This window comes from Mustela nigripes, chromosome 1 (assembly GCF_022355385.1).
Source record: "Mustela nigripes isolate SB6536 chromosome 1, MUSNIG.SB6536, whole genome shotgun sequence".
Lineage (NCBI taxonomy): Eukaryota > Metazoa > Chordata > Mammalia > Carnivora > Mustelidae > Mustela > Mustela nigripes.
In genome coordinates this window covers 153,629,995-153,644,389 of record NC_081557.1, presented here as the reverse complement: position 1 = coordinate 153,644,389, position 14,395 = coordinate 153,629,995, and the positions used below count along the sequence as shown (strand labels likewise).

Genomic DNA, 14,395 nt, shown 5'->3' with positions numbered 1-14,395 from the left:
ACTACTCTTGGTTTTTGTGTGTTTTGTATTTTAAAAATGTTTAGAAATTAATTGCTGCATCTATACAACAATAATGATTGAAACAGACAATTTAGCCTCCAAGATGAATATTTGAGCCTGACAGAGCTCTATTCAGTAAATAACTGTAGCTTATCCATACCACTTTCAGAGGCCAACACTGAGTCAGAACAAAGATTGTTGCTGCAGCATTTGAAATGTTGATTCTACTTATAAGCTGTTGTTTGGGATATTGTTAGTTATTAAATATAGCTAACCTTTACTAAATGCTTAATATTCACCAGTGGGTTTTTTTGTTTGTTTTTTGTTTTTTGTTTTTTTAAGAGATTGATATGTTTTGTCTTGTTTAAGCCATACAACAACTTTCTGAAGTGGTATTACTTTTCCTCATTCTACAGATAAGGAAACAGGAGATTATGGAAGTTAAGTAATTTAGCCGATGTAACACAATTACATGGGGACAACAGAAAAGTGCCTCTCCCAGTAAAAGGAGCATAAGGGCACCAGTAAGGAGTTGGGGAATGGAATTAGGAATTAAAAAAAAAAAAAAAAAAAAAAAAGTCACTCCATCTGGATTAAAGTAGTGAAATCCATAAGCAATATCTGTGCTTAAGCCTTTTATAGAAGCAAACCCCAAAATAATATATTTTTCTTTTTTTTTTAAATACGTAACTGAAGAATTTTCAAATACCAAAATCTTGAATTAAGGTTAGTGAGGCAGTTCTTTTCAGAAAAATTATAACTGGAGTAAGAGCGAAATGTTGCATTGAGAGAATGATGCACATCCACTGTGCCATATTCAGTAAGTAACTGCAAAAAGAAGAGAGAATTGTCAGCTCACAGAGGAACAACAAAGGGGCTGGTCAGCCAGAAAGTAGGCTATGCCCATTTAGAGTTTTCTGTTTCTAGAGGTAGAGATGCCTTGTCAAGGAGAAAACAAATTAGGCTACTTTGACAGCATGTCATTCAATATGTAAATTTTGAAACTCCTCTTGTTTTAATCTCTGCTCGCCAGAAAGGGTTGACTGTAATTTTGCTTCCTAAATATCTCATTTAATGAGTAAGATTCTACTGATGTAAGCATTTTAGTTTGCTTACTATTGCATTTCTTACCATAAATGAATAACTCAGAATTAATAGAGATATATCAATTTTTACAAACTTGAATAACATAAACCCACTCAGGAAAGATAGATCAGTTCCTAGTGCATTGATGAATCAGCAGAAGAATAAAGGAACCTAACTCCAAATATAATAAATTCACCAAATGAATGTACCTGTATCTCTGTAACAGGCCTCCTTAACCCAGTGAGCTCTGCATAGCTTAACAGCCATTGTGCAATTCTGCAGGGAGAAAATCAATCCAGTGATGAGTTCTTTTAAAAACTGGTTGTTGTTTGCTGCCAAGACAATGCCCACCGTAATCTAATATTCCACATATCTTATAAGAATTCAAAAGAAATAATACTGTAAACAGAACTTAAATAATACAAAACAGAAAGCCCTGATGAATATATCCAATATATGAAGCAAAACTCTTCCTTCATGCCCTTAAGAAAACTATGACCCGGTGCCCAGATCTTGGGTTCTGACACCGTTCTCTAAAAAGAAAAAAAAAAAAAAAAGAACCAGGGCTCCTTGGAGAAATGGCTGGTTCTAGAGCTGGGGCCGGAAGCAACATCGAGTACCAGAAAGTAGGTGGTGCTCAGAGAATAGAAGGATGGGTCCTGTCAAAGGAATGAAGGGGAAAGAGCTCCTAATGGCCAAGGCTGGAACAATGTAAACAATAAAATAAACACCATAGTATTGGATGATAATCCAAACCATAAAATAAGCATCCCGACTCTGTACCGATATAAATAAATGATGTAGTAGGTAGACGAATGAGGGGAAAGAGACGGACTCTTTCTCACAGAAGAATCTCATGTCATTTATGCGGATTCTTTCCTTTCCAGGAGGTGGAGCTTAAATCACCCCTCACATTTGAGTGTGGGCTACACAGGGTGACTTGCTTCCAAAGAGAGAACAACTACAGCAGGGAGAAGAAGGAACTTCATAGTGGGGACCCCTGGCAAGCATTACCTTGGCCAGGTGATTAAGGCTAACATTACATTAATAAATGATGGGGATAGCATGCTGCCTTCATAGGATGTCATGGTCTTTCCCTCACCATCTTTCCCTTAACACCTCCCTGGTCTTTCCCCCAAAACTTTAACCACAGTCCAACCATGGGAAGGACGTTAGAGAAACCCATGGAGGGGACATTCTACAAAACATTTCCCCCAAACTGTCAAGATCATCAAGAACTAGGAAAGATGGAGACACTGAGGAGCCTGAGACATGATGACTACATGTAATGTGTTATCCTGCAGGGGGTCCTGGGATCCATAGCAGATATCAGGGGGGAAAGAGTGAAATATGACGACTACATGTAATGTGCTATCCTGCAGGGGGTCCTGGGATCCATAGCAGATATCAGGGGGAAAGAGTGAAATCCGGATAAAATCTGGAGTCCAGATGATAGTCATACAATGTTGTTTTCTTAGTGTGACAAAGGTATCACAGTAATATAAGATGTTAACATGAGGGAAAACTGGGGAAAGGGTATACATGCTAGAACTCTCTGTACTATGTTTAGAACTTCCCTGTTAGTCAAAAAGTATTCTAAAATTAGAAACTTTTGTTTTATTTTTTAAGATTTTATTTATTTATTTGGCAGACAGCAATCACAAGTAGGCAGAGGCAAACAGGGGTGTGGGGGGGAGCAGGCTCCCCGCTGAGCAGAGAGCCGGATGCGGGGCTCGATCCCAGGACCCCAAGATCATGACCTGAGCCGAAGGTAGAAGCTTAACCCACTGAGCCACTCAGGCACCCCAGAAGCTTATTTTTAAAAACAGAACTATTGCTTTTCTCACACTGTGGCTCTACAGAATTTTTTTAAAAATAGTCAATCAAAAATCTTGTATCCCATGGATTTTGACATTTCTAATAGTTCTGCTGTGGTAAAGTCACCTTGAAAAGACTGCATTCAGATTGAGCAAACTAGCAATTCAATTATATGCCACAAACCACTGTACTTGGGTTGTATGAAACACAGGCTTTCTGACCTCAATTAGAATAGTAAGATCCTCTTTTGATCTGGCTCCTTAGTTTTTAGTAAAGGCTAAGCCTGCTAGTAAAAATAGATGGTAAATGAAGAAAAACAAATCAATAAAACAATCATGTCATTACAGGGACTCAGCTGAGTCTGGAAGAAAATGAACACGGGATATTTTGAAAAGTTGCCTCATGAGAAGCAAGATTGTGATGGAAAGTTATTTATTCATTAAATAATCTCTTCAATAAAAATACGTTGCTTGCCTATGGTGAGTTAGCTAACCCAGAAACAGAAAAAGGATAGATCCCCTGTTATTTTCGTGAAAGTCACAATGTGGGAGAAGAACCGATGAGGAAAGGGAGAATTTAAATATACTGGTAAAAGTTAGAGTTGCCTTTTTCCTCCAATGTTCCTGGTTTATAAAATATGCTGGCTGCTGTCTCAGTATACTATCACACTCTGTACAGTCAGTGGTTATAAATTCAGGAGCCATTCCAGTGGGGAAAAAAATAATTTTCAGATAAAATTTTTAGAAAGCCATTGCTTAATGATAATTTCTCTGTCTCATTCAAATATTCCCCCTGGTACCACCACCCAGGTTTTTATTTCTTAACCATTTCATGCCTGCTTATGAATAAGCCATCATGGCTTAATAGTATAGGTTTATCAAGGAAATAAATGATTCCTAAATATTTATAAATGCAGCCTTTAAATAAGTGAAGAATGCATTTTTTCCAGTGCCATGAAGATTTCTTATTTCCTTTGCTTTGCAGTCTGTGCAAAACATGTCACTTAACAATTACCTGACTTGACCAGTAAACCACAGCACCCACTGGGATTATTTTTTATCAGTTTTTTTGAGGAATAAAATATGCTCACTTTAAGCATCCATTTCAATAAGTTTTGACAAAAATGAATATAACCACTGGAGTGATAAAGATCTAGAACATTTTTCCATTGCTCCAAAATTTCCTTCATGCCCCCACCCCCAGCCCAGCCCAGCCCAACCCAATCATTTTCTTAATTCATATACTCCGGGGAAGCAGGTGCCAAGACAGGATTAGCCATGAAAGAAATTTAGGGGAAATAATGTGAAGGAGAATGGTGAGAGGATCAAGGTGTGGAGAGCCTGCTGAGCAAGGCAGCTCTGATGCTTGTGAAAGTAAGGAGGAAAGCAAGAGGAAGTGGTAAAAAGAGATTCTTAGACTGCAGGGTACAATTCCAAGAAAACTTTGGCCAGGCCAAAGAAGGCCTGTGTCTCTTAGGAATGGACCTGAAGCAGCACTTCCTCTGTGCTCAGCCATGGGCTGGGGGAAATATTTCATGGAGGATGTACCACAGTGTATCTATTCACCTGTTCCTGTATCCTTCACCTATTGCATTATCTCTAATTTCTGGCTATTATAAATAAAGCTGCAATGAAAATTTTTGTACAATTGCTTATGTAAACATGTGCTTTCATTTCTGCTAGGTAAATACACAAGAGTAGGATTATTGGGTTGCATGGTATAAGCAGTTTGACCATAGAAAAATCGGCCAAACTTTTTTCCCCAAGTATCTGGTCATATATTTTACAAGATGTCCAGTTTCCAGTTGCCCACATCCTCTCGAACATAGGACATTTTCAATCCTTTCCAGGTTAGCCCTTCTAGTGAGAGTGTAAGGATGTCGCCATGTGCTTTTGCCTTTCCCTGATGACCAATGATGAGAAGCATCTGCTCATGTATTTACTGGCTAACCCTGTTTCCCCAGAGTTTCATCCTATTAGAGCATCTGCTCAAAATCATGTCAATCAGTCCCAGGTGTAAAGGAGGTTATGGAGTGTGATCTGTTAAGTACAGCTCTGGTTGTATCAGCATTTCCTGTTGAGGAAAGAATAGTAAAACAATCTAATAATAATAATAATAACGATGACCTCAAGAAGCTTGGAAATCATGTAAGCCATTGCTTTGAAAAAATATACATATGTGTACATTTAACCTTATGTCACCAAGTTATCATAATCTGTCAGTTTATACTTGCATTTAGCTGCTAAAAACCATTCCAATAACAGGGAGTTAAAATACAGATTCTTCTTAAACAAAAGAAGTAAACAGTGACATTGGTTCAAGGTTATTAGTACTGAAGTATATGATTTTCCTTTTTTCAAGGTCCCAAGATGGATGCTCTAACTTCAGCCATTCTACCCCTTCCCAGAAGGAAAGCAAGAAGGACATGGCTTCCAGCTGGGGCGGCTCCTTAAAAGAGTTGTCCTGGAAGCCCCACCCGCTGATGTGTGATCCCGTCTCATTAGCCACCCAATTGTAGAGCGGCTTGGAACTGTGATTTTAAACTGGACTTATTACTGTGACCAACAATAAGCAAGAACTCTGTTACTCAGTGGGGACGGAGTTGACCCTGAGCAGGCTGCTGGGAGTTCACAGTCTCCCTTCCCTCACATTTGGTGGTCCTAAAAGAACTGCCTTAAATTACTCTTCTCTATTTAATCCCTTTTAATTCACACCTTGATACATCTGTCTTCTGTCATCTAACTTCTCTATAACAGTCTATATTTATTTTTTTCAGTATTTTATATCTATCCTAGATATTTTATATCCTTCCATCTGAAATATTTATCTCTAATTAAATCCCTTCTTCTAAAAATGTCTTTTTTGCTTTGTAGAACATTCTACTGATTACCCACACACTGTCAGGCTACTTACTCCTCAGCCTCCTATCTTAACTCTTTGCCCCTTGTCCATTCTTATTTCTATACATTCACATTAGTAATATCATTCGCACCTATGGCATCAATTTTAATATAACCCGCCTTCCTAGGGTCCTCTTAGCCTCAGAATTGAATGTAAATCACCTACTAGATACGTCTTTGAATTGCCAACTCTCCAGTAGATTCTTGCATCTTGACATCTTACAGGAAAATCAGATTCTAGATTTTCAAATTGAATTTGTCTCCACCCCATCTTTCACCCCAAATCTCTCATATTTTCTATCCTAGTGGATATGACTGAATGAATAAGAATAAGGAGAAAAAAGATACATTCAAAAAATTATAAATCCCCTATTATGGATCTAAATATTAAAATGTTTTTATGCTTCATCTCGTTTCATTTTCACCATAACTTTTTTTTTTATTTCTTTTGAGTGTAACAGTATTCATTGTTTTTGCACCACACCCAGTGCTCCATGCAATCGTGCCCTCTCCTATACCCACCACCTGGTTCCCCCAACCTTCCACCCCCGGCCCCTTCCAAACCCTCAGATTGTTTTTCAGGGTCCATAATCTCACCATAACTTTTAAGGTACTTTAGGGGCACCTGGGTGACTCAGTCAGTTGAGTGGCTGCCTTCATGATTCCAGGGTCCTGGGATCGAGCCTCACATTGGGCTCCCTTCCCAGTAGGGAGCCTGCTTCTCCCTCTCCCTCTCCCTCTCCCTCTCCCTCTGCTTTTCTTCCCTAGTCATGTTCTCTCTTGCTTGCTCTGCGCTCGCTCTCTCTCTCAAATAAATAAATAAATAAACTTTTATTATTTTATTATTTATTAACAGAGACTTGGAAAAGATTAATGATTAAGATCAGAGAGCTGGTCTAAATGGTATTCTCCTTTAATCTTGAGTCCAAAATCATTACATTAGGCTCTTTCTCTCTTTCCCCTTCCATTAAGATATTTGTTGCAAACTTCCTTATACCTACTTCTAGGGAAAGTGACTTCTACCTCAATCCTCACAAAATTCAGCAAAGTGTACCTTATAAGTAAGTTTAAATAACTTTGTATTCCATAGCCATTGATTTACATGCAGTATCTTAACAGTTCTTATCCACACTGATACAGATACTTTTAAAAGTTTTCTTACCAGTGTTCCCAGATTTTCTTTTCTTCATTCTCACACAAAAAAGAGATACTTGCAAAACTAAATTCTGACCATGTCAGTACTTTGATTTTATTCTTCCAGTGACATTTTATTATATACAGAATGAAGGCCAAGTCCTCAATGTGATAAATTGTCATGGCTGAGCCCATGTCTGCTTCTCCCTGTCACCTCACATTTGTCCTATGCTTCAGTCATGAGGTAGTACTTAATGACTCACTATTTTTGCATATGCTGGTCCCTTCCCCTTCAGCCTATCTTGACAACTCCTTTTCATTCTTTGGCATTTGAATTACATATCATCCTCTCTTGGAAATTCCCTGGCTCTTCCAGATAAATTTCTCTCTCTCTCTCTCTCTCTCTCTCTCTCTCCCTCTCTCTCTCTCTCCCAAACCATAGTACTCCACTGCATGTCCCAATACCTAAATGAGAATGAGACAATCAACTCTGACCTCTTTGAGGTCTATAACTTATCTCTGTGAGTTTAGTGCATAGAAACAGTACCTGGTGCTAGAAGTTCACCGTCAAGTATGAGACATGTTTAAAAACACATAATATAGTAGACTATGTCCTACCACAGGATGGACTTAAGATATCATATTAATATAGACATTATTTATCTGTATCTTGATGTGTTATGCCATTTCGCCTTCTTCCTCACAATTAGTAAAAATAATGAAATAGGTTAACTCGGATTTTGTAAAATGTTAGTGACATGAAAAAGAGACTAATTAGTATTATATCCTTCAAACATCCAGTGAAAAACAAGGAATGCATTTTACATGTATAGGGCTTTGCTCTTTTCTCATTCTAAAACACATGGGATACTTGCTGTTGATTCTCCCAATACTAGTCAACTTTGCTGAAGTAATAATTCCAAGTTTCAGTGAATTACTACCACAAATATTTCTTGCCCATTAATGTTATATATAACTATATCTCTATACAAGGCACAGGCATTGTGTGGTGGGATTTCTCCTTCCAGGACCTGGGATAAAATAGTCACCTCCTGGGATTTGTTAAAATAGCATGAGAGCAACCTGCCGCACATAACTGTATGCTATGATTCTTTCACACTTACTCACATTTACCAGCAAGTCACCTGGTCAAGGCTGCTGATAGAGTAAAAAGTGCTGGGAGGCACTGAAAGGCAAATGGTAATGGCAATGAGATACAATCCTCCTATAGGAGAGAAAATAATTGGTCGTGAACAATAAGACAATCTACCTGAGTCAGTCATTTATGTGTGTGTGTATGGGTGTGTTTTATTAAAATCTTATTTATTTACTTATTTGAGGAAGGTGGGGAGGAGAGGGAGATGGACAAGCAGACTCCATGATGAGTTTGGAGCCCGAAACTGGGCTCAATCCCATGACCCAGAGATCATGACCTGAGCCAAAACCTAGAGTCGCATGCTGAACTGACTGAGGCATCCAAGAGCCCATCAGTCATTTGTTTTGTTTTGTTTTGCTTTTATTTTTGTTTGTATTTTGTAGATAGCATACAGCAGTGGAAAGAAGGCTCATCAGAAATCAAGAAGCAAAAACATCTGTCTCAGCCCTTGCCCATTTCACTTAACCTAAATGAGATTCAGTTTCCTCCTTTATAAAATGAAAGGATTAGACTAGATCATCTGAAAGGTACCTTCTAATCTGGATTATATGATAGATGGAGTGTAAAACAAACATAAGAAAATTATGAAAAAAATCACTTCCCACTAGGCCACTTAGAGTAGTTTTGTGTCACATTTTCTCATTCTATCATGATCAGGAGGAAATGCAAAACACAAGAAAAGCTGCCCTCAACTTTTAAGGCTAGGTTCAAACACATCATACCACAGATGTAAATCCTTTCATACTTTTTGTGGGGTTGTTATTTTTTTCTGTCCCATGATAGAATAATCACTTTTCTTCTCTTTCATCTGACAATATAAGCCATATGTATTCCTATCTGTTAAGAGTTTTTTCAGTTACACATAACAGATATTATAACTCAAATTGGTGTACATGATAAAGATGGTTTATTAGTTAACAGAGTTACAAAGTTTAGACGAGAATAGGTTTCAGGTGCCTGATCTGATGACTAAATGATTTCACCAAAACCTTTATCCCAAGACTGGCTCTTCTTGTGGTCATGAGATAGTTGCCAGCTACAAATGAAATAATGCATGTTTCTCCTTCTAGTTCAAAGGGGGAGTGTTTACCATCCTAAGGATGGACTAAAAGGTCTGGGCTATCCTTTGAGTGGATCAACTTTTGTCCAATGCCGTGAACCTATCACAGTCAGAAAGAGAATATGATTTTTTTTTTTAAGATTTTATTTCTTCGTCAGAAAAAGATAGAGAGAGACCACACGCACAAGCAGAGAGAGCAGCAGGCAGAGGGAGAAGTAGGCTCCCAGCTAAGCAGGGAGCCCAATGTGGGGTTCAATTCCAGTACCCTGGGACCATGACCTGAGCTGACGGCCCACATTTAACTGACTGAGCCACCCAGGTGTCCCAAGAGAATATGATTTTGCTGTTTGGTTTCTGCCTACTCAGATCCCCATCGCTTCACCCCAATGGTAAAGGGATAGAGTGAATACTGGAGGCATAACTGATCAAGGCCATAATAAAAGTCAAAGATTTAATGAGGATATTTTAATTACTGCTCTGCAATTAAAACACTTAATGAAGATATTTTAATTACTGCTTTGTAAATTTTATCAATATTAAGAGCTTTATCACTAGCATATAAAAAGAGAGAAAAATACAGTAAAAAATCTACCACATTTACATATCCATAAACATATTTTTTATGCTTCCAATAGAAAATATGTTAACTAATTCTAATCTGAATTTTGTAAATTTTCCTTTTTTTTTTTTTTTACTTAAAGTATATATTTTAATAAAGTTAAATTATCGAACTTGGAGAAGCACCTAAAAGTCTTCCTGGGGGGGGGGGGGGGGGCAAAAAATGTTTCTTTATAAATGGTTAAATATTTATGGGGGGGATAGAAATCCAATCTATCATCCTCAGACATTTCCCTTGATTCTTTTAGCTTGCATTCATGATCTTCAGGGTGTCATAACCTATTTTGCTTGATTAACTCTTACTGACATAAATAGAATATTCTTGTATATGTGGAAATAACAGGAGACCACTACATTTGAGGGGGAGAGGTCCAAGAGTAAAACACACAGCACACCACAAATGCCAATCCCTTTCTTGTTTCTTTTTATTTCATTAAATAACTTGCTCTTACTTCTAGAGGAGTCCTCAGGAAAGCAGTCCATACGGGTAGTGCATGGAAGAACTATATAGGCCCCTTTTTGGCTTCTGGAGAATCAGGTCTTACAGACATGACTAGAATCTTTTACATGAAATACTGGGAATGTCTAGAGCATTGGCCATACTTATTCCAAAAGAAATGCCAAAATGTATTTCACACACAAACGTAAGTGATTTTTGGATTATCTACTTTTGTTCCTCTCCAATAGCTTGGAAAATTGAGTCAACTGCATGTGAACTTCTTATTCACAGCTAGACAGAATATTGCTTCCTCTGAATTATTCATACTAATTGTGGAGAAGGAAAAAATAAAGTATGAATACATTAAATTTACAGATGAACAAAAATATCTGTATTTCCATGGCATATTGCATTTATCACTGAGATAGAATATTTCACAGTACATTATATTTATAATGTTTTGTCTATTAGAGTTGGAATTTTGGAGGTACCAGTGATAAGCAATTGAGTCATGCAGTAGAAGCACAGAAATTAAATCACAGTTGGTCATCTTAAAGAATTCTGTGTTTTTTGGAAGATAGATAGGAATACTAAGGTTTACAAAATAGTAAGACAATTGCATAGGAACACAAGGGCAGAGAAAGAGGGAGTTTGCAGGAACCAGGATATTTCAAGAGTAGGTAACAAAAAGCTGAATGTTAAAAGATGGGCTCTCTAGATGATGAGGAAGGTATAATGAAATAAGTAGACCTCAGAACTTGTAAAGAAAACCAAACATTTCATTGAATTTTGTCCAGCTCTCAGTAGAGGTGATATCTGGGGCTTGGCTTTTGCCATAACTGTATCACAAACAGTTATGGCAGTTAAGATTAAAGTATTATACAAAGAACCAAAGTATTTGAGGCCTTACTTTTTAAAATGTAGGTTACTGGATGCCACATCTGATCAATAAATATGAGTGCTAATGTTGGTCCCAAGAATCTGCATTGTTATAAAACTATCCAGATACTTTAGTTTTTGAAGATTTTATTTATTTATTTATTTTCCAGAGAGAGAGAGAGAGAGAAAGAGAGAGCACACAAGCAGGCAGAGCAGTAGGCAGAGGCAGAAAGAGAGGCAGGCTCCCTGCCCGATGCGGGACTCGATCCCAGGACTCTGGGATCATGACCTGAGCCGAAGGCAGTGGCTTAACTGACTGAGACACCCGGGCATCCCCAGATATTTTAAATGTTTACTGAAATTTGATAATTATTGTTCTATGACATTGGATGCACATTGTAATAACCTAGAAAGCCTTAAAAGATGCCAATGCCTGGACCCATGAAGATGTTCTAATTCAGTCATCATTATTTTTTTAATGGTTTCCCACCTGATTCTAATGTACAGCCAAGTTTGAAAATCACTTGTTTAAAGGAATGATCAGTACATTGTTTTTCTTACCTTTTTAAAAAAAGATTTATATATTTATTTTAGAGATAGAGGGAAAGAGAGAGTGTACAGCTGCACATGGGTTGGGGGAGATGCAGAGGGAGCAGAGGATCAATTCAGGGCTAGATCTCATGGTCACCCCATGAGATCATGACCCATGAGATCATGAAACACAAGATCATGACCTGAGCCAAAACCAAGAGTCAGATGCTTCACTGACTGGGCCACCCAGGTGCCCCTGCTGACACATCTCTGCAATGACATTTGGGATCAAAAATTCATAGTCCATTTCTGGTAACTAAACCCACTTCTCCTAGTGCCATAATAATGACAATCTGATTCTTATGTTTGTGTTTGCCAAAAATTTGAAAAAGACCTTGCAATCTAGTCCAACCACCTAATTGTTGCCTTTATCCACAACACAATCAGGATAACCAAAAGAATATTAAAGAAAACAAAATCTTTAGGGAGAAAATATCTGGCAATCTCAAGTACTGTGTGTTGAGATTAAAGAAATGTTCCAAGAGTTCTATGTCAGGTGGTTCCCAAACCATTGTTTCACAAATATATTTTGACAGTTATATGTCCTTCTACACATGTGAATACACCAACTAATCATTGTAGGTTTTCAAATGTAAATGGCTTCTTTCAAGATCTGGTGTTTGTTGTAAGATAATTTAGGGAAAAGTCACAGTGAATTCTTTTTCCAATTTTATTGAGATACAATTGAAATTACCTTTTATTAGTTTAAGGTATACAACATAATGATGGGATATATGTATATATTATGAAATTATTACCAAGAAAAGTTTAGTTAAAATCCATCACCTCATATAGTTATAATTTTTTCCTTGCAATGGATTTTAAGGTCTACTCTCTTAGCAACTTTCAAGTATACAATACAGTATTGTTCACTATAGTCCTCATGCTGGACATGACATCCAAGGACTTATTTATTTTATAACTGGAATCTTGTACTTTTTTATCACCTTCACCCATTTCCTCTACCTCTGGCAACTACCAATCTGTTCTCTTTTTCTGTGAGTTCATTACTTTTAGATTCCACATATTTAGTATTTATCTTTCTCTCTCTGACTTATTTCACTTAGCTTAATGCCCTCAAGGTCACTTCACATGTCACAAATGACAGGATTCCTTTTTTTTAATGGCTGAATAATATTTTATAATTATAGATATAAATATTATAAAGTATTTAATATTTTATTGTGTATGTATACACATATATACACATAATATACATATATATGTATATATATATAGTTGTTTTATGTATATATAGAGAGAGAAAAAGAGAGAATGTGTTGTTTCCATGTCTTGGCTATTTTAAATAATGCTGCACTAAACATGGGATGCATGTTTCAAGGTAGTGATTTCATTTTCCTCAGATATATACCCAGAAGTGAGATTGCTGGATCAGATGGTAGATCTAGTTTTAATTTTCTGAGGAATCTCCATATTGCTTTCCATAGTGGTTGCACCAATATACATTCTGAGCAATAGCACACAAGTATTATTTTTACTCCACATCCTCACCAACACTTGTTATCCCTTCTCTTTTTGATGATAGCCATCCTAACAGGTGTGAAGTGATATCTCATTTCGGTTTTGATTTTTTTAGTTCCTTGACGATTAGTGATGTTGAGCACCTTTTCATGTCCCTGTGGGTCATGTACAGGTCTCCTTGGGAAAAATGTCTATTCAGTTCCTCAGTCCATTTTTTAATCAGATGTTTTTTTTGCTACGGAGTTCTATGAGTTCTTTATATATTTGGGAAATTGACCTCTTATATACATGACTTGCCAATGATTTCCACCATTCAGTGGGTTGCTTTTATTCTGTTGATGGCTTCCTTCATTGTGCAGAGGTATTTTTACCTCACTTGTTCATTTGCTTGTTTTTTCCTAGTACTTATTGGAAGCAATAACTCCCTATCTTCCTTAGATAAAACCATTCATTATAGGAAGGTACTATTTACTTTATTTTAATTTTAATTAATTAATTATTTTTTGCATGGATCTTTTCAGTTTATTTGATCAGGGAGTTATACTAGTTCAAGTTAAAGCAGACTCCAAATGGTTTTTGACAATGGACTGAAGGGAACTTCTACTCATTGCAAGGAAATCCTCACATAGGCTGAGTGAGCCAAAGTGCTGGAAACCCAGGAACCTCAGCTAGTCATCCTCAGCGAGTCCAACGTTTAGGAGAAAGCAGCATATGTTCTCGTGCTGGTCACCCTGTAGCAGAATCACTTCACATTCTAGATGCTCAATTACAGTACAAATGGGGGCAAATTTCCTCTTCAACGCCTCACTTGTTTCCTTCTCTCATGATCACCAGCCACTCCTCAGAAGATGAGTAAGGATCTTCCTACTGTTTCTCTGTTGAATTCTTCTATGGATATAATCCTCAGTCCCAGCAGGAAGATCACCCTTATTTGCATCAGCAAAGGGATAGAAAGAGCAGAGCATCTGGATAGCGGACATAGGATTCCTTTTTCCTCTGTAGAAACTGCCTGTAGAAGGTGGAGGTAGGGGAAGATGAGAGAAAGGTTTGGATAGAGGGTTAGGAGCATGGGGAAGCCAGGGGCCTCCAAGGGGAAGCTGCTGAGTCCTCAGGGATGGCTCAGTGACTGGCGCCTGGAAGGTACTTTTTAATGGGACACTCCAACCTATATTGTACGGTCACTACTTGTTCGGCAGTACATATCCCGAATGTTAAGGTATGACAAAGGAGAC

General features: G+C 37.5%; 1 pseudogene; it reads right to left on the bottom strand.

Moving 5' to 3' along the window:
• Nucleotides 1-13,711: 13,711 nt before the first annotated feature.
• Nucleotides 13,712-14,143, bottom strand: LOC132026017 (eukaryotic translation initiation factor 1-like; annotated as a pseudogene).
• Between the last annotated feature and the right edge of the window lie 252 nt (nt 14,144-14,395).